General features: G+C 36.7%; 1 protein-coding gene and 1 long non-coding RNA gene across 4 annotated transcripts in view; one reads left to right on the top strand and one right to left on the bottom strand.

Annotated features, from left to right (window-relative positions):
* Positions 1 to 18,463, top strand: part of AFF2 (ALF transcription elongation factor 2) — a 413,486-nt gene that overhangs the window by 186,927 nt on the left and 208,096 nt on the right. The window lies entirely within an intron of this gene.
* LOC142659602 (uncharacterized) lies at positions 5,266 to 15,800 on the bottom strand. Of its 3 annotated transcripts, none has more exons than XR_012850349.1 (6): positions 15,698 to 15,800; positions 14,740 to 14,865; positions 8,898 to 9,210; positions 6,626 to 6,732; positions 5,996 to 6,237; positions 5,266 to 5,805 (listed from the first exon to the last, which is right to left on the bottom strand). It is a non-coding gene; the product is annotated as an uncharacterized LOC142659602 (long non-coding RNA). The 3 variants fall into 3 exon arrangements; XR_012850347.1 differs by having other exon boundaries at positions 14,744 to 14,865; XR_012850348.1 differs by having other exon boundaries at positions 9,045 to 9,210; positions 14,744 to 14,865.

Here is an 18,463-nt window from a genome sequence, read left to right as displayed (position 1 = left end):
GAAAAAATCATAGCACATGGGGTCTTAATTGTAAAGCTTTATGAGGTGTCAATACTGTGTTTTATGTAGCATTAAACCTGGGTAGATACTTAACCACTATGTCTCAGCATAGCATGCCTGAACTTGGCAGAAATCTGTGTGTTACTGTTCCATTCCATCTGGACTACTGCCAATCTGGATTCTATATTTTCGTTTTTGTAAATTTCACTTGGCAGTATCTGGAAAACTTTTGCTCAGTAGTAAAAAAAAATGCAACTTTTTATTGGAATCCAATCTTATGTATAAACGTCTCAATTTTAATAGCTTCGGTGCCCTGCTTCAAAAGATATAGTATACATGTGCATATATATATATATATATATATGTGTGTGTGTATATGTTTATACTGTGTATGTATATATATATATATATAGATATATATATATATATTTATTGTTAAACATTATATACATGTATTATGTTCTAGTTCATTGAGGACTTTAAATATATTTTGGACTGTAGTTCACTGGAAATAGTAAGTTCAAACAAATAATAGTATATACTCCCTTCAAAATATAGTTGTAGTAAAAAATACAACTCGGGTAGACAAGGTTTTATAAGAGAAGTTATGAATTGTGAATTTCACCTGCATGTAATGAGTGTGATTCCAATGTAAAATTTATATGAGGGAATTGGTAGTTTATTCTCTATCTTTTGGTCTAGTAGGGGGAACAGTGGAAAGAACCACCTCCTTCTTTGTAATTACTAGGCTCATGGTGATTTACAACACTATTTACTCCTACATCGACGTATATCTCATCTCTGTCCCGTGTGTTGATTTTGGCTAAATTTGACCTTCTGCTCATGTCTTAGTTCTAATTTTACTCATGTTGATGTGTAGCTCTGTTGTTCCTGGCTTTATCTCCTGGCTATGATCCCATCCTAGAGTCCGGTACTGTTTTTAGTTTAATTCTTGATCGAGACTCTTGGCTTTGTTTGTGATTTTATTCTACAATCATTGCTACATCGTTGTCAGGCTGTTGTTCACGTGGACTGACTAAGCATGCATGCTGTGTACAAATATCTCTAACCACTCACGGTTCCTATATGAAAAAATTATTGCTTGTAGGATAAACTTTTCCCACCAGGTGATTCCAAGTAAGCCAACCAAAACATTCAGAGGCAAATACTTTCCAGCTTGATTCTTAGTGCCCCGACAGAGGATCATTACAAGAGGAAAGTGCTTTCTTCCAATGCCCCACTGACTTGATTGAACTTGAGCAGAAACTCATTCTGGAGTTCACTCTGTTTAAAAAAGCTCAAAAATGAATGCATTACATTGTAATATATTTAAATATTATCATAATCCGAATAATTTAAGAACGTTTCTCTTACTCAAGATGAGTTACATGGATAGATTATTAATTTAATTGAGCACTGTTTAATGCTTCATTTCACCTGTCTTAAATTAAACACTTACTCCTTGGTTCCCTAAGGGTACAGTTGATCGCTGGAAGTCTTAGCAATGGTATAACCTGTGATTTTTGGGGCACCTTTCCAATAAAAAAGGATAGTCTGAAGCAGACAAACCCTTCAATATTATTAAACCTTTGTTTCTTCTCACAAGTAATGTATCCCAAAATATATCTTAAAGGGGTATTCCGCTTATAATAAGTTCCCCCCTATCCATAGGGTAAGGGGTAACTTGCTGATCGATGGGTGTCTGACAGCTCGGACCCCCACCGTTTACGAGAATGGAGAGCCTGAAGATGCCCAAACCCCAGGTTTGAACCAAGTGGCAGGTCGCTCATGCGAATTGCCACTCCATTCATTCTCTATGGCAGCGCCGGAAAAAGCTGAACACCGCACTCGGCTATCTCCGACGCTCCCATAAAGAATTGAGTGACCTTCCGCTCGGTTCAAACTTGGGGTTTGGGCAACTTTGGGCTCCCCGTTCTTGTAAACGTTGGGGGTCTGAGCTGTCAGATACCCACCGATCCGCAAGTTACCCCTTATCCTACGGATGGGGGGGGGGTAACTTGCTGTAACCGGAATACCCATTTAATTATAAACCAATGGAGAAAATATATAATTATCACAGACTTTCATGACATCTAAACTTTGTTTCACATTTTTTGCTTTGAAGCCCCCCCCCCTCCAAATCTGAAAGTTTGTATTAGTCTCGTCATTGGTACTGAAATACATTTTCACTTAAGCAAATGTGAATATATTCATAAACTGTGATTATTTCTTGTGCTACAGTGCAGGGTTTTAGCTTTTTGGCTGTTGGTACTTTTGGAAGTCTGCCATATTTTTAATGTATCAGTATGTGTGCACACCCCAGCAGTGGATATAATTAATGCAGAATAACTATGGCTTTTATTCTACCAAGCACAAAAAAATGTTTTAATTTGACAGCATGGGTGACAAAATGCTAATTTGTTTTGCGAATAAATAAAAAGACCCAGATATTTTGGCATGCTTGTTTTAGCATCAACCTCATAAATAAAAAGATGCTCACTGAATTTCTGTATTTAAGTTCACATAAATATATTTAGCCTCTTGCCAAAAATTATAGAGGTGCATTACTCTGATTTTTACGTACAGAGATTTTAGCATTAATAAGGTACTGCTCTGTCAAAAAACATGAGAAAGATCAGCACTGTGATTAACAAGGTTGCTCTTTTTTGTAGAATGTATGGATTAAGGGGTCATTCCCAAATTAAATGTTTATGGCATATCCACGTAATATGCCGAAAATTTCTGATAGATGCGATTTACAGCTCTGAGATCCTCACCTGTGTGCAAATGGGTGACCTGCACCCCTGTTTTCAGAATCACAGGGACACGCACCTATCACAAGAATGACACCTGTCCACCTAGTGAGACTATCTCCAGGCACCACATCCATGCAGAGAGTGGATGGAGAGGTGGCCACTTGGCTCTTTTTATTCATTCTTATGGTAAATACAGAAACAGCCAATCCAAGGACGTGCATGTATCAGACATTTATAGCATGGATGTTAAAGTTCGGAATACCCCTTAAATGATCCCCATCCTGCCCCCCAAAACACTACCCAAGCATTCCATAAACGCTCCCCCTAGAGACATCAATGATGTCAGAATATATCTGGTACTCTTATCTTATCCTATTTATATTTTTTTTTTTGGAGAACTGTTTTAGGAATTGGTCTTTCCTGACTTAAACTAATGGTAATTTCATGTTATCTTTTTAATTTATTACCATATCTGGTTTAACAAATTTTTTTGGTACAGCGGGCCTTTAGACTGCCCAAATGTATTTGATATTTGGGACCTAGGAATGAGGGGCTATGGTAGGAATTAACATGGTAGAACAAGAGAGAGAGAGAGAGAGAGCGAGAGAGAGAGTGGGGGTACACTGATGAATTTTTCTACGGCAATGGGAATGATCTTGGGTCATTCTCATTGTTGTATTTTATTTATTTACAAAGCATACATTTTATACTATGTGTAATGAATGCACAATATTCAGGTTTATTATTCTCAACTGTGATGTCTGGGACTTTGAAGACTACAGAACTGTTAATAAAAGTTGACACAAGTCACACAGTTTATATGTTGTTCAAGATTGATCTTGTTCAGACTTCCACTGCCCTATTACTACACAGTAATAGCACAATGCACCACTAGAAGCAGCATTAGTATTGTAGTGTTTAGAGCCAATTTAATGTATATTTAATAAATATCACCTGTCTATACAATAATGTGCTACTCCAGAGTAATAGCACAATGCACCACTAGGGGCAGCATTCATATTGTAGTGTTTAGAACCTATTTAATGTATATTTAATAAATATCACCTGTCTATACAATAATGTGCTACTCCACAGTGACACTTCGCCTTCTTTTCCTCAGACTATTAAATGTACGATGGTTTGACTCACAAATGAGTGTGAAATGTGCAAGTAAACTCATGCAAAATAATAATCATCTGGGATCTCCCAGTCCATTTATCATTGCACAAATAACCTGATGAGGCTAATAACATTCCCTCTGCAGCTTTATGCTGCTTGGCTTCCGTTTTTTTCCGGTAATCAAGCAGCTGTAGTTGTAAACAAAACATGGTCATTTTAACAGCCAGTTTATGAACTGATAAAACATAAAGCAACCATTTTATTTCCTAAGCAGAAAGCAATAGAAGGGCAGTTTCTCAGTGTCTTCCCTGCTTCTGTTATGTAGTAAAATTGTCTAGAATTGTATGTTCTACCCTTTTATTTTATGCTTATGCACAAGGTCCCTTGCATGTTTCAACACAGTAAAGATATTAATTAGTTTAATGGGAATTTATGTTCTGGTAATAATAGTGATTTAAGTCGAATGTTTGTATTTGGACTCGATTATGGTAATAATCTATCATTGTGTGGTGTATTGTATGCATAGTGATAAGGCATTTGATATCCCCAATATATTTTCCATATATATGCATGCAGCATAGTGCAGAAGTTGTTGCCTGCAGTTACCACTCGCATTTTACTTATTAAATCTCTGTTAATAGTTATCTTTTTATTTCTATGGAAGCTGAAGGGTGAATGCTTCAAGGAACATTAAGGCCCTTTTACACGGGCCAATTATCAAGCAAATGAGTGTTCAAGTGAATGCTTGTTCCCGATCATTGCCCTGTGTAAACAGGGCAACGATCGGCTGATCGCATCGTTTATGCCGCAAGAAACATTATCGTTGTCGGCAGCACATCTCCCTGTGTAAACAGGGAGATGTTCTGCCAACGTGATAGAAATGTATGAGAACGAGCGATCGTAGTAACGATCTCTCGTCCCCATGCATAACTCCTTGTGAAGGGAGCACAGCAAACGAGCGCCGATCAACAAGCTGTCTCATTGATCGGCGCTCGTTTACACGGTCCATGTCGGGCCATGTAAAAGAACCCTTAGTTGTTCCTTATCCCATGGGGAAACATTAACATCTGTTATGAACATAACAATCTACATATCCCTCAGGAGTGTCACTAGGAGTCTTTTTTAGTTTCCATGCACATAAGTTCCTTAATGGAGTTCTCTGATAATTGTGTGATGTTTCTATCAAATCAAATGTTTATGGGAATCTGTCCCCTTTTTCTTGTTAATCTACGGCATGTTAGCAAGTACGGGGCAGGTAAAAGGCAGTGTGACTGCAGGATCAAGCTACAGAGGCATCCACATAGAAACACATAGGTAAGCATAGGAGCTGTAGAAACAAAACGGTAGGATACTTTAAATGAAGACTAGTTACATGGTGCACATACTCTTTAATATTTTTTTTAGGGCTGATTTTTCTTTATTACTTTTGTATTATTTTATAGGTGAATTTTATTAATGCATTTGGTCATACAAAAATATTCATGTCCATTTTTGGAAATGCATTAAAAGCGGGATTCTGTGTAACTGTCAGCTTTTACAATCTTTGTCACCAACTAATAAAAATCATACGTGAAAATGTCTGTTTGCTATCTCCAGAAGTAAAGTGAGAATAAAGTCACATGTTATTTCAGGAAGAGACATCTTGAGGCACTTGCGTCTATTTACCCTCATCATTGCATAGGGTAAGTTACTTACTTCAGCTTATCTATGTCTCATCTAAAAGCCCAACAACTATACTTATAGAGAAATGTTGGGTGGTATTTGAAGATGATGTACATATCTCTGTAGAAAAGACATGGACAAGTAGATGAAGTTGTTTGAAGGTGGAGAGCTTTTGTAGAAACACTGTTTGTATATGTGTTTACGCTCTGGGTTACAAGTTGCTTTATTTCCTTTTAAATGCCGGTTCTTTAAAATATCCGTCTGCGGGCTAATAAAATAAATCAGTTAATGCTATACATACAGCACACTACTATTTTACATATCTGAAAGAAAAGGAAATACTACCAGGAGCAAGAAATGATAAACTGCCATATGAATGATATGTTTTCCTTCTCTATAGCACTATTTGTCAAGCAGATGTTGTTATTCAATTTTGAGTGATAGAGACGATTCTGTACCTTTCAAAACCATCCATGGTAGATGAAAAGAGGAAAATGATTTAATGGCAGTATAAAAGCTAAAGATATGTTTTGATCAGGATCCGTGCTTCCTGCAGATGTTAGAGATGACTGAAAGCTCTATTCAGCTGTAAATTTCCTGAGGATTTTCTAGATGTTAACGCCGTGTCAGAGACATCGTTATGAAAATTCCGTAACAAGGCGCTTCTCCCAATTATAGCAAAGAGGAAAACATTGAACTGCTAAAAAAGAAATATCTAGTGGTTAGAGCAAATCGAATCATTATAAATATTGTGCATTCTGAATGCTAATTTAGTCTCATCCTGTACATTAGACTTATATTATTTGAAAATAAATGTTCAGAGCACAAGACAACACTGAGGAATAGAAGAGAGGACATTTCTTATGTAACACCTCTTGTGATTTAAGATGTATGAACACTAGATTATAAATTCAAATCCAATTAGATATGGTTATTTCACTTATTCATTTTCATGGTTGGAATATTTCTACGCTTCTGAATGGACAACTAAGAGTCCTCAAGCACAACTCCAATTTTTGATGATTTCATCCTTGTAGAATGTCAAATAAGATAGGGTTTAATATTATAGAATTGTAATTTATAAATACCCTTATGCTTTTAGTCAAGTCCTGTGATGCCTTGTTTCCATCAATCTGTGGTCAACTTTGGCATAGCTTAGCTGGACCATGAGTGTTTTGCATCTGCCAATAGTAACCTGTTTGAAGGAAGAAAAATGACAATGACTACACATTTCAAGCTCAGCAAGATGGTTCTCACTTCTCTAATGCATGTGACAGATGGCCAGTCAAAGAAATTAAACTATATGTTTTTGTCTGCTTATCAGTACCAGATGGTTATTTGGTGGGCCCAGGCTATAACACAATATATGACCCAAAGGTCCATCAGAAGACAACCACATTTGGTGCTGATTTGAAACTAATCTCTTGCCATATTGATGTATTTCTAATGAGTTGATTCACACAAAAAAAGAGAGACCTTATTAATGATCTATCCTGTGTGTATAATAATAACAAAGATTATGATGAAACCAACAGAGGATATGCACATGTTCGGTACAGATGGAATAATGATTTCCTCTGATGGTCCCAAGGAACCCCAGTCCAACACACTGCTTTTGCACATATTGAACAGAATTGTGATCATACATTGAAAATCAATTTTTAGAGGACATATCTCAGCCAGAAGATAGCACTGGGCAAGAATTATAGAATCATTTTTCTGCTCTACTCTTAGCTTCTTTGAGGTTGGAATGCGAGGTAGGGTTCCCTGGGAGTTGAAAAAAATGTCAGGGGTTCCTCCATGGTAATAAGGCTGGGAATCACTGTTCTAGACGTAGTAATGCTCACTAGCTAATAAAACAGGTCTCAGTATGAAAAGACCATTTGACAAATCTCTGCATTGACCTTTTATATATTTGTACTTAGTAACTAGGTTTCTCCTAATCCATCTTTTATCCAAACAAAATAAATGTACTTATGCTAATCTTTCTTGGTACTTCAATTCACCCATTCCCTGAATTACTTTTATTTGTGCCCAATAATAAGATAAATAACTACTAACATTAGATCTGGCTTTTACATTGTTGCTCCTCTATATGTGCCAGCTCTGCAACTCTACTAGATGCCCGATACTGCCCTCACTATTTATCTGTTCCAAATTAAACATAAGTGATCAAACTATACATGATATTGTAATTAAGTTTTTAAAATGTGTGAATAATAACTTGTTTGTATCTAAAATAAAAACAACTAAGGCCAAATCAGAGGCCAGGTCAGGAGGGACATTTCACAAATGCAGCTCAGCCTAAAGCTAGACAGAGTTGAAAAGATTTTACTTGTTCCAAGTAATGAGCAAATATTTTTCTTTCATCATTGTAATACTGTAGTTTCATAGTCTCAGTAACACATCAATTCAATTCATGACAATAATTTTTCCAGGATTGAAAGTTACTGAATAAAAAATGATGGCAAGATTACTATAAACATAAAATGAAAATTTTTGAAGCTGTGTATCGGAGCTAATGGGGGTCCACGAACACTGCTAGCAGAAAGAGGATGCCAGCAAGGACATAAATCAGTCAAAGTCACTTTTATTGTTTCACCTTTTGGCACCCTAAAAAAGGTGTCGGTTCAGTGCAGAAATATGTAGCAATAAAGGTAATCCTGACCGATTGATATCCTTGGTCTTTCTGCTGGCAGCGCGATGGACCCCTTTTTCTACCTTCGATATACAGTTTCATCCTTAAACATGTTGTACATGGACTAAAGGCCCTTTTAAAACAGCAAATTATCGGGCAAACGAGCGTTCACCGTTCCCGATAATTTATCTGTGTAAACAGGGCAGTGATCAGCCGATGAACGAGCAAACACACGTTCATTAGCTGATTATATAGTTTTAAATGCCATAACTATTATCGTTGTCGGCAGCACATCTCCCTGTGTAAACAAGGAGACATGCTGCAGACAGGATAAAAATGTATGGGGGCAAGCGATCGGAGTCACAAGCGCTCGTTTCCATACAGAGCTCCTTGTGAAAGGAGCAAATGAGCACCGATCAACGAGCACGTCGGACTGTGTAATACCAGATTTTGTGCAACCTGATCAGGTGATCACAGCTCCCACTGTCCTGTACGTGCATTGTTTTAGCCATTTTTTAACCACTAGAACAGCCTTCTATTGTTTGAAAACAATTGTTTTCTTACCAGAGACACTAATATAGTCTGCAAAAACCATTCAAGTTTTTTTTTTTATAACTTATCTTGACATGACTCCAAGTGCATGTAAGCAGTATGAGGGTGCATGTTACAACTATATATGAAGCGCACCTAAGGGTCACTTAAATTGAACCATAAAACCTTACCCGTATGAACTGTTTATATGGTAGTATAAGGCATGCACATCTGGACTAGCTCATTGGGAAATTAGAATAAATACAATATATCTGCTAGTAAAATGGAGGTGTTTGACTCAAGTTCAGTGTCTTGTGTGGCTTTTGGCAATGTCTTACACCATGCTGTAACAGGCAGGTTGCTCAGCTGCAGATCATCTGCTTGTAGCATTAGGATGCACGCCAGTATTGTCGGCTTTGGTCCCAAATGAACACAGGTGTTTGTTTCATTAGCACAGGTGATCCGGTCAAAATGACTCATTCATTGATTAATTGACCCATTCTCCTATGAAGACATTAAGCAGAGAATCAATGCTTTAATAGACACATTAATTAATATAATATAGCAACTCTGAAGCACACTACTACTCCTTTGTAGATACTTTTTCTTGGCAAAGCTATCTCAACTCTTTAATCAATTATATTCGTTTTTTTGTAAATTTAATAAAGTTGACAACAGTAACAAGAACATTGTTTTAATTAATACATTAAATAATAAATTAAAAAAGCACAACAGGGGAGTATTCAGATGTTGTGGTTTTGTTGCACATTTTCTGTACAAATTGTGCACCGAAAATTCATTACAATTTATAGTACAATAAATGTGGATATTTGTTTTAAAAAACAAAAAACATCATCTATATGTAGTAAAAAAGGCTACATGCTGTAGATTGGAAGCCCGGGACATGCCCCGAAATTTGAACAGATTTATGGATGATGTATTTTTTTGGTTTTTTTAAATCCACATTTATTGTTCTTATAAATTGTGCATGCTGCTTAATATGTTGCAGAAATGTTGCAAATTTTCACCACATCAAATCTACAGCAAAATCTGCCAAGAAAAACTTTGCCAAATCTAAACCCACCCTTACACTCAATATTTTATTATAAATGACTAGTAGGCTGGGCTTCTTTCAATGTCTCCACTAACTTCTATCAGCAGATTGCGCTATAATCCTTTTTTTGGGACTGAGGATTCTTCCGAAATATTCTCTACACTTACAAGTGAGTTATATATACCTATCTATGACCAACTAATAATCTAGAATATCTGATATATATATATATATATATATACATTGATCCATTAAAATATAAGTAGCTATACTGTGTATATGTGTGTATACATATATATATATATATGTATATATATATATATATATATATATATATATATTTATGCACACTCACATATATATTAGTAGTCCTTCTATTTTTTCATATTTGTTATGTATGTTTAATACTAGACAAAGACAACACGAGTAAACACAAAATGCTGTTTTTAAATGATGATTTAATTTATTGATGGAAAAATGCTGTTCATTTCAACCTGGCCCTATATGAAAAAGTCATTGCCCCCTTAGCAACTAAATCAACAAGTTAACCAAATTCAATTGACAATTGGGTTCAATTTCACTAGCCAAACCCAGGCATAATGACTGCCAGACATGTTGAATCTGGCAATGTGAAGCAGGCCAGAAGGTCTCAAAGTACAGCACATGATGCCACGTTCTAAAGAGATTTAAATACAGATACCAAAGTCATTCAAATCTATTAGTCTGGAAAGGGTTACAAAGCTAAAGGCTCTGGGACTCTAGCAAACCACAGTGAGAGTCATTATCTGCAATTGGAGAAAACTTGGAACAGTGGTAAACCTTCCCCAGTGTAGCCAGACTACCAAAATTTAACCAAGAGCGCATCAACGACTCATACAGGTGGTCACAAAAGAAACCAGACGAACATCTAGAAAACTACAGGCCTCACTTTCCTCAGTTAAGGTCGATATACACGATTCCACAATAAGAAAGACACTGGGCAAAAATGGTATCCATGGGCGAGTTGTAAGACGCAAACCACTGCTGACCAAAAAGAACACAAAGGCTCGTCTTTTATTTCCCAAAGAACATCTAGTTGACCCCCAAGACTTTTGTGATAATATTCTGTGGACTGATGAGTCAAAGGTGGAACTTATTGGAACCCATGTATCTCGTTTTATCTGACATAACTCTAAGGCCTCATTTACACGAGCGTAATATACGCACGTGCGACGCGCGTGCTTTTCACGCGTGTCGTACGCACCTATATTACTCTATGGGGCAGTTTAGACGATGCGTGAATTTTGCGCAGCGTGAGTGCGTTGCGTAAAACTCACGACATGTTCTATAATCGTGCGTTTTTCACGCATCACGCACCCATTGAAGTCAATGGGTGCGTGAAAACCACGCATGCCACACGGAAGCACTTCCGTGCGAACTGCGTGATTCGCGCAAGAGCTGTCAAAAGGATGAATGTAAACAGAAAAGCACCACGTGCTTTTCTGTTTACAAACATCCAAACAGAGTGTCAAATTAGAGATGAGCACACCGAACTTCACCGGGTTCGGCCGAACTCGTTTTGACCGAACCCGGCAAAAAATGTTCGGGTACGCGACGGCAGGAGACAGTCACTGTCCACGGTGCTGAAAGAGTTAAACTGGTTCAGCACCATGGACAGTGACTTCCGATCACAATATACATGAACGTGTAAAAAAAAAAAGAAGTTCTGACTTACCGAGAACTCCCGGCTTCTTCCTCCAGTCTGACCTCCCGGGATGACAATTCTGTCCAAGTGACAGCTGCAGCCAATCACAGGCCAAGCACAGCCTGCAGCCAATCACAGGCTGCAGCGGTCTCATGGACTGCCGCGACATCCTGGGAGGTGGGGCCGGATGACAAGAGAGGGACGCGTCACCAAGGCAACGGCTGGGAGACCGGACTGGAGGAAGCAGGAAGTTCATGGTAAGTATGAACGTCTTTTTTTGATTCACAGGTTGGTGTATATTGTGATCGGAACTCACTGTCGCGGGTGCTGAAAGAGTTACTGCCGATCAGTTAGCTCTTTCAGCACCTTGGACAGTGACGGGCGTCGACTAGCCTCATCTCTATGATGGCGGCTGCGCAAAAATCACGCAGCCGCGAATCATACACGGATGACACACGGAGCTGTCAAATGCCTTTTGCGCGCGCAAAACGCAGCGTTTTTTGCGCGCGCAAAACGCACACGCTCGTGTAAATCAGGCCTTATACTGTATTACACCTTAAGAACATCATACCAACAGTCACACATGGTGGTGATGGCGTGATGGTCTGGGGCTGCTTTGCTAGTGCAGGACCTGGACGACTTGTCATATTGATGTAACCATGAATTGTGCTCGCTAACAGAAAATCCTGAAGGAGAATGTCCGCACGTCAGTTTGTGATATAAAGCTCAAGCACAGTTGGGTTATGCAGCAAGAAAATGATCTCAACCGCACTAGCAAGTCCACCTCTAAATGGCTCATAAGAAACAAAATTAAAGTTTTGGAGTGGTCCAGTCAAAATCCGAACTTGAATCCCATTGAGATGCTGGGGCAAGACCTTAAATGGGCAGTTCATGCTGGAAAACCTTCCAAATATAGACAAATTAAAACAATTCTGCAAAGAAGAGTGGGCCAAAATTTCCCACAGAGATGTTAAAGACACATCGCAAGTAAACGGTTGTTACTGCCAAGGGTGGCACAACCAATTATTAGTTTCAGCGGGCAATTACTTTTCACATGGGTGATATAGGTTTTGAAAACTTTTGAATAAATCTTTATCCTGAATAAATGGAACGATCATTTAAAAGCTGCATTTTGTCTTTACTCGTGTTACCTTTATCTTGTATTAAAACTGATTGGATGATCTGAAACATTTAAATGTGACAAATTAGCAAGATTAAAGAAATCAGTGAGGGGCAGATACTTTTTCACAACACTGTATTTTACAGACGTAGCTGAATGTTAACAGTCATTTGACATAACTCAATATTTAAACTTACATTATTTTATCAATGGTTTTATTATATAGAACTGCAGGTAAAGTCAGCCCTGCTACATATAATGCAGATACCTTAAAGTAAAATTATTATTTAACTTGCAATTAACCTCCATCTAAATTATCAGGCTGATACCCTTGTAGTTGCTCATTGAGCAGACATTACACATTCAAAACAGGACCTAATGTTTCAGAGATTCATATTCTACTATAATTATATGGTTCAATGCAAGTGATTATATCTCTTCTTCAGAATCTGCCTGCAGAGTTTTGGTTTGCTGGCTTCTCATAATTTACTGCCTTGGCATAATAGGCCAGTCTTGCAAGGGAAAAAAAAAGATGATAAATGACACTGGCTAGGATTCATAGATTTATTAAATTTCTATCAAACAGTGCAACAAAAAATCTGCTTAAGTTAGAAATGGGCTAGAATTTTTTAATCAAAATTCATGAGTCCCGATGCTTGGTTCAGTAGGTCCATGGAAGGCTTGAATTGAAAACTGATTAAAGAAAATAAAAGCCTTATTTGAAGTAATTTTTCAATGACGGCTTTTAATTGGATGTTAAATCAAACTCTTATCTGCCTCTCTGCAGATAGCGCATTATATAAAATACAGTTGGTGGCACCACAAGTGTAACCGATACACTGAATAACAATTGACTTTTTACTTTTCACCGAGAGGATCAAGGAACTACAGTTGTCACCCTGTCAGAAATTAACGGTGGAAATGAATGCTTAAGTATGAGAGTGTGATGTGCGGACGTTTTAGATCACTGCAGGATATTTTTTCTCCTTCAAGGTTAACAATTGCTTACTTACCTTTAAATAACAGCTTTGTTAGTGCAGATGATGCAGAGAATATCCATCTTTCAGCAAAACTTGTCTGGATATAGCAATAAAGACGTGATTGCAGATTTAAAGGGGCCCCGTTTTCCCCACATAATGTAGGCAGACATTTAACGAGAAAAACACTCCTTCTTCAAAATGCATATTTTAGGCCTTGTTCACACAGTGGGCAGATTTAATAATATTGTCCTACATTTAGATAGATTCAAACTAGACAAAACAGGCAGAACCTGCGCCCAATTAATCTCAGTGGCGCACGCTGTATGATAAATTTACCAGAAATATTAGACACTTTTCTCTTTGTTATGCCATCCCTTGGCTGGTATACTTTACATTAATATGTTGCACCACAGAAAAAAGGCACAGGCCGATAAATATTGGCGCATTTTAGACACTGTCGAGGAAGGTGCAAAATGTGACTGAAGCAAATATAGTACTAAATTTGGCAAACCATGTATTCTATTTTTTGGCACAATTTGTGCCAGAATTCGACTGCATTTTTGTTAATTTTCCCCAGCGAGTTTTTATTTTACACCCTAACCAGGAGTAGAGATGTATAAGGCCTTGGCATAGAAATCATCCTGACTCAATATATATTAAGTAATAAAAAAATTGTTCCATTCCAAAAAAGCAAAAATGCAAGGTTGTGTCTATAGTTAGACATCGCACCAGGATGTGTCACATTTCGTTTTATGGATTTTGAAAATAAGAAATGTTCTCATTGATTTCAAAGTTTATGTAGCTGAATTAAAGAAAATATAATGTTACTTAGACAGATATGTTTCTAATTATAGCTTTTGAATTATACGGTTTTAATTGTCTACTAAAATGTAGAGTTTGACATCCTGCCAAGGAGCTTTTACGGAGCTCCTTATTGAAAAAAGGCATTGCTATAGTTTCCAGAAGAATTAGAAGATATTCACATAGTTCATTAATTAAAACTGGTCGGTTTTATTGTACTTCTAACATGTACTAATTGTATGTGACATAATCTATATCAGTAGAGTCGGTGCCGCTTTCATAATATTGATTGCTTCAAATCCGCTCCATTCTCTACTTTATATAACGCTATACAAACTAATACAAGACAGCTTTGTATAATAACATGTTACTATACTTCTAAGATCTCGCACACCTACTGTATAGTTGGGTTTCTGCTTTTGGCTTGTCCTTGGTACACCTCTTGTTGACCTTCAGCTTTTTGCTGGTTATCAATGATTACAATCCTGGATTCATTCCACGACTACAGCTCTACAGCGCTCTGCTTCTTTTTTAAGGAATCAAACTGGTACTTTCTTCTTACAATGCGTGTGGTGCCAAAAACATATTAATAGGTTAGCTTTCTAGTGTGCATGTATCTGAGATAGGGAAATTAGATTGTGAGCCCTATTGGGAATAGGGAGTGATGTAAATCTCTGTATGTCGCCGCTTTATGAGCAATAGGGGAAAAAGGAAGAAGAAATGTGGCAATTATTGATTGTGCACATTCATAAATGGTCCTCAGGACTAATTCTATAAGGTTTGAGTTAAAAGTAATACCCACTATTTTATTTAAATATTTAAAGCATAGGGTCACCATTGAGCTCACATTTTTTAATTTACATTCATAGGGATTTTGAGAAACTTCTAACATACATTACATTGCTCATTATCCTGACTTTCTGTACGTTATATATATATATATATATATATATATATATGTATAAACTATGAGAGGTGCTTGAAGGTGAACCTGTGCTACATAAGATCAGAAAGTTGGATTAGAATTTGCCTGGTTATTTATTAGGAGTTACTTCCCGTTGTAATATAATTCCAAGACTTTAATAAAATAGTATATTTTAGTCTATGTACTCTAAACACAACCATCTTTACATCATCTACTATACCCTCTATTATTTGGGAAAAAAAAACCTCCCCCACCCACCAGGTTTAGGTTATACGGTCTTGCATTATTTGCAAGGATATGCAAAAAGGATTACTTGACTATGCCAATCCCAACCTCAGCCATTCTCTCCATCTTTCCTTCCTCTGTGTACCCAATGTGATAGCAGTCACATCCCTCTAGCCCTAGTAAACCACTCCAAAAGAGATACATTTTCTTTATTTGTGTCCTGCTTTGAAGTTTTTGAAGGGTCCCTGGTGACCTAGTGGTATAGTTTCTTATCTTTCTTGGTCAGAGGCTTCACCTGCTGTACTGCTCTTTTGAAAGAGGACATTTTCAACAGAATTGAATTGTCACATTTTTTACATACTGCTTATTGTAAATTTAAAATGCTGATTTATTTTTCATTATTTCTTGTTATAGTCACAACACAGTGTTTATGTGGTTAGAGCATATCTGTATTTCCTTTCTATTTTTGATACAGTTTTATATTCAAAGGGAAGACCCATCACCACAAAACTTCATATCCAATAAAGCCATCATGTACTTTTAAATGACAAAATTAGCAAAAAAACAATAAGAGAAAATTGCAGCAGGATAATAAACTAGCCAACCAAAACTGAAAAAATTCATAGCAGTGAAATATTTGAATTTGTTGCTGATTGAATGCTGATCTTTAGCTCTCAAATATATATATATATTCCTTTTCTCCAAATTCAGTACTGCGAAAGTATTAGCAGTATCCATTTCACTATGTTGTAAGAAAATTTTAGGGCTATAAAACCAACATTTTCCATGATGAAAACTTCAATTTTTTTACTGCTTCTTTTTATAGTGTGCAAGAAACTTAATTTCACTAACCACAGTTTCTAAAATACATTCCTTTATAAAGGAAGATTAATTTACTGGTGTGTTCATAAAAGCACAAATGAAAGTTTCTTTTGTGAAGCTGCCTTGATGTGAACCCTTTGACCTGGCATATCCAATATTCACTAAGGCAATCCAGAGCAAACTGGCTGGGTATCATACCCTTTATGTTTGGCTGCAAACTGCAAAACACTTTATGATCAAAAGCTGACAATGGATTATGGTATATGTAGAATAATATTGAAAATGTGTTTGATTTTATTGTTTCCTAAGACTTGTAACAGATCCACCAGACCACTGGGCCATATATGTGAAACAGCCTTAGGCCAGACCTGTTTTATTCTCAATGTCTAAAAAAAACTTTTGAAAAAAAGCATAGAGGAAAAATAAAATAAAAGTAGATAATGTAATATATCTGCAGTCTGCACTAGGGTGGTTTCATACAAGCATTTCAAATTTTACTAGCCAAAATATTCTGAAGGTATCTCAAGATGGAGTCCAAATACTATTTTTAAGAGTATGCTAATGTATTTATGATATGTATGTTTATAGAACAAGATTTTTGAGATTATAGTAAGAATTATAGAGAGAATATTTTAAGGGCTGTTTGCTTTATGGCAGCTAAAATGAATGTGAGTCAATTGACACAGAAATGTCAGAGATTATTACAGTCTCTAGGAAGTGATGGAGTACAGATGCAGACCCCTCCCCCAGAGCCAGAAAAAAACAGGGGAGCAGCATACAGAGACTTTCCTGTGTGTATAGTGTCACTATCCTATCTTATCTAGGCCTTTAACAGTACAACAGAGCTGTCATCTTTCATTAAATCCCATTTAATAAATTTCAAATCCCCAGCTCTCTAATGATAATGAGATGACTCTGCTGACCCTGCCCTCTAATTATAAAGAGATGACTCTGCTCATCATGTCCTAGTCTATAGTGCAAAGCTGACAAGTGAACTATAGTAATCAGAAAGCATAGCTTTATTTGCTAGTGTGGAAACTATAATATTTTTAAGACTTTTTTTTTACATAAAAGGTCACATAAAAAAAAAACACCACCAAAATGTAGATAAAAAATATTGGTGGAGATTCATGGAAAAATCACAGATTTTCTCATTTTTCAGTTACGAGTACCCCCAAAATGTTTATAATGAAAACCTTATTTATATTATATGTCATTTTCTAGTGATGCATTTCATTTAAAAGACATGAGCAACAGTCAGACACTTGTGGTTCCGTTCATTTAGGTGGAAACAAATAGAGTCAGCAAGAAAAATGAAACTTAATTTAATCTCAGGTGCCCAAGAGTGTCTAACAGCCCCCATACATATGGAGCGAAATACTAATTCAGAGATCTGTATAGATGGAGGGTTGCTCAAAATATGTACACCACTTAAAGTATCTGGTATTAAATATAAAAAGGGATGATTGGTTGTTCCCAATATTATCATTGTTTGTATCATATTTTGTTTGATAAAAAGATATTTTTTTCAAATCTTTGCAACATAACTTGTTTGCTTTAGCTTTAGATGAAACAGTAATTGTATGGCCATGGCATTTAGTATCATTGTTCTTGTCTTTGTCAAACAGAGGAAACAGATATCAAAAAGAGTGACTACTCAGCAGTAGTTAAGTGCCAACCAGATAGTTCAGTTGTGTTAGAACTTAGAATTTAAGACGACTCTTGGCAATGATCTAGCTAGAAGTTTAAATGTCAGTGAGTGGTAAGTATCTGTGTCTTGATTTCTCAGGTCATTGGGTTGTTTATATGAGCTCCCTCGGGGAGTCAGAAATGTCATTCGGAAATAGTTTGAAGAGCATTAGCACCATCGGGCTTTTACTGTAGATAATTGTCTACTTTGTAGAACTCTACATTACAGCTATACCATTATGCCAACTTATTATACTTCAGTTACAGTGGAAAATTATATAGTACAAAATAAGCTTGAGGACCATACAGGCTTATTTGTAAAACTTGACATATTTTTGTAATGTCGATTATCTAAAAACCTTTGTTGAAATTACCTTTACAATCCAGACTTTTGTGGTGTCGGCACTTTTGTGTGTTTTGCAAAATTGGCAAGGAACATTTCACCCGTTTAATGAGT

Source organism: Rhinoderma darwinii, chromosome 8, assembly GCF_050947455.1.
Source record: "Rhinoderma darwinii isolate aRhiDar2 chromosome 8, aRhiDar2.hap1, whole genome shotgun sequence".
NCBI classification, from domain to species: Eukaryota; Metazoa; Chordata; class Amphibia; order Anura; family Rhinodermatidae; genus Rhinoderma; species Rhinoderma darwinii.
The sequence above is the reverse complement of the archived record's forward strand: the minus strand, read 5'-3'. Positions and strand labels throughout refer to the sequence as shown.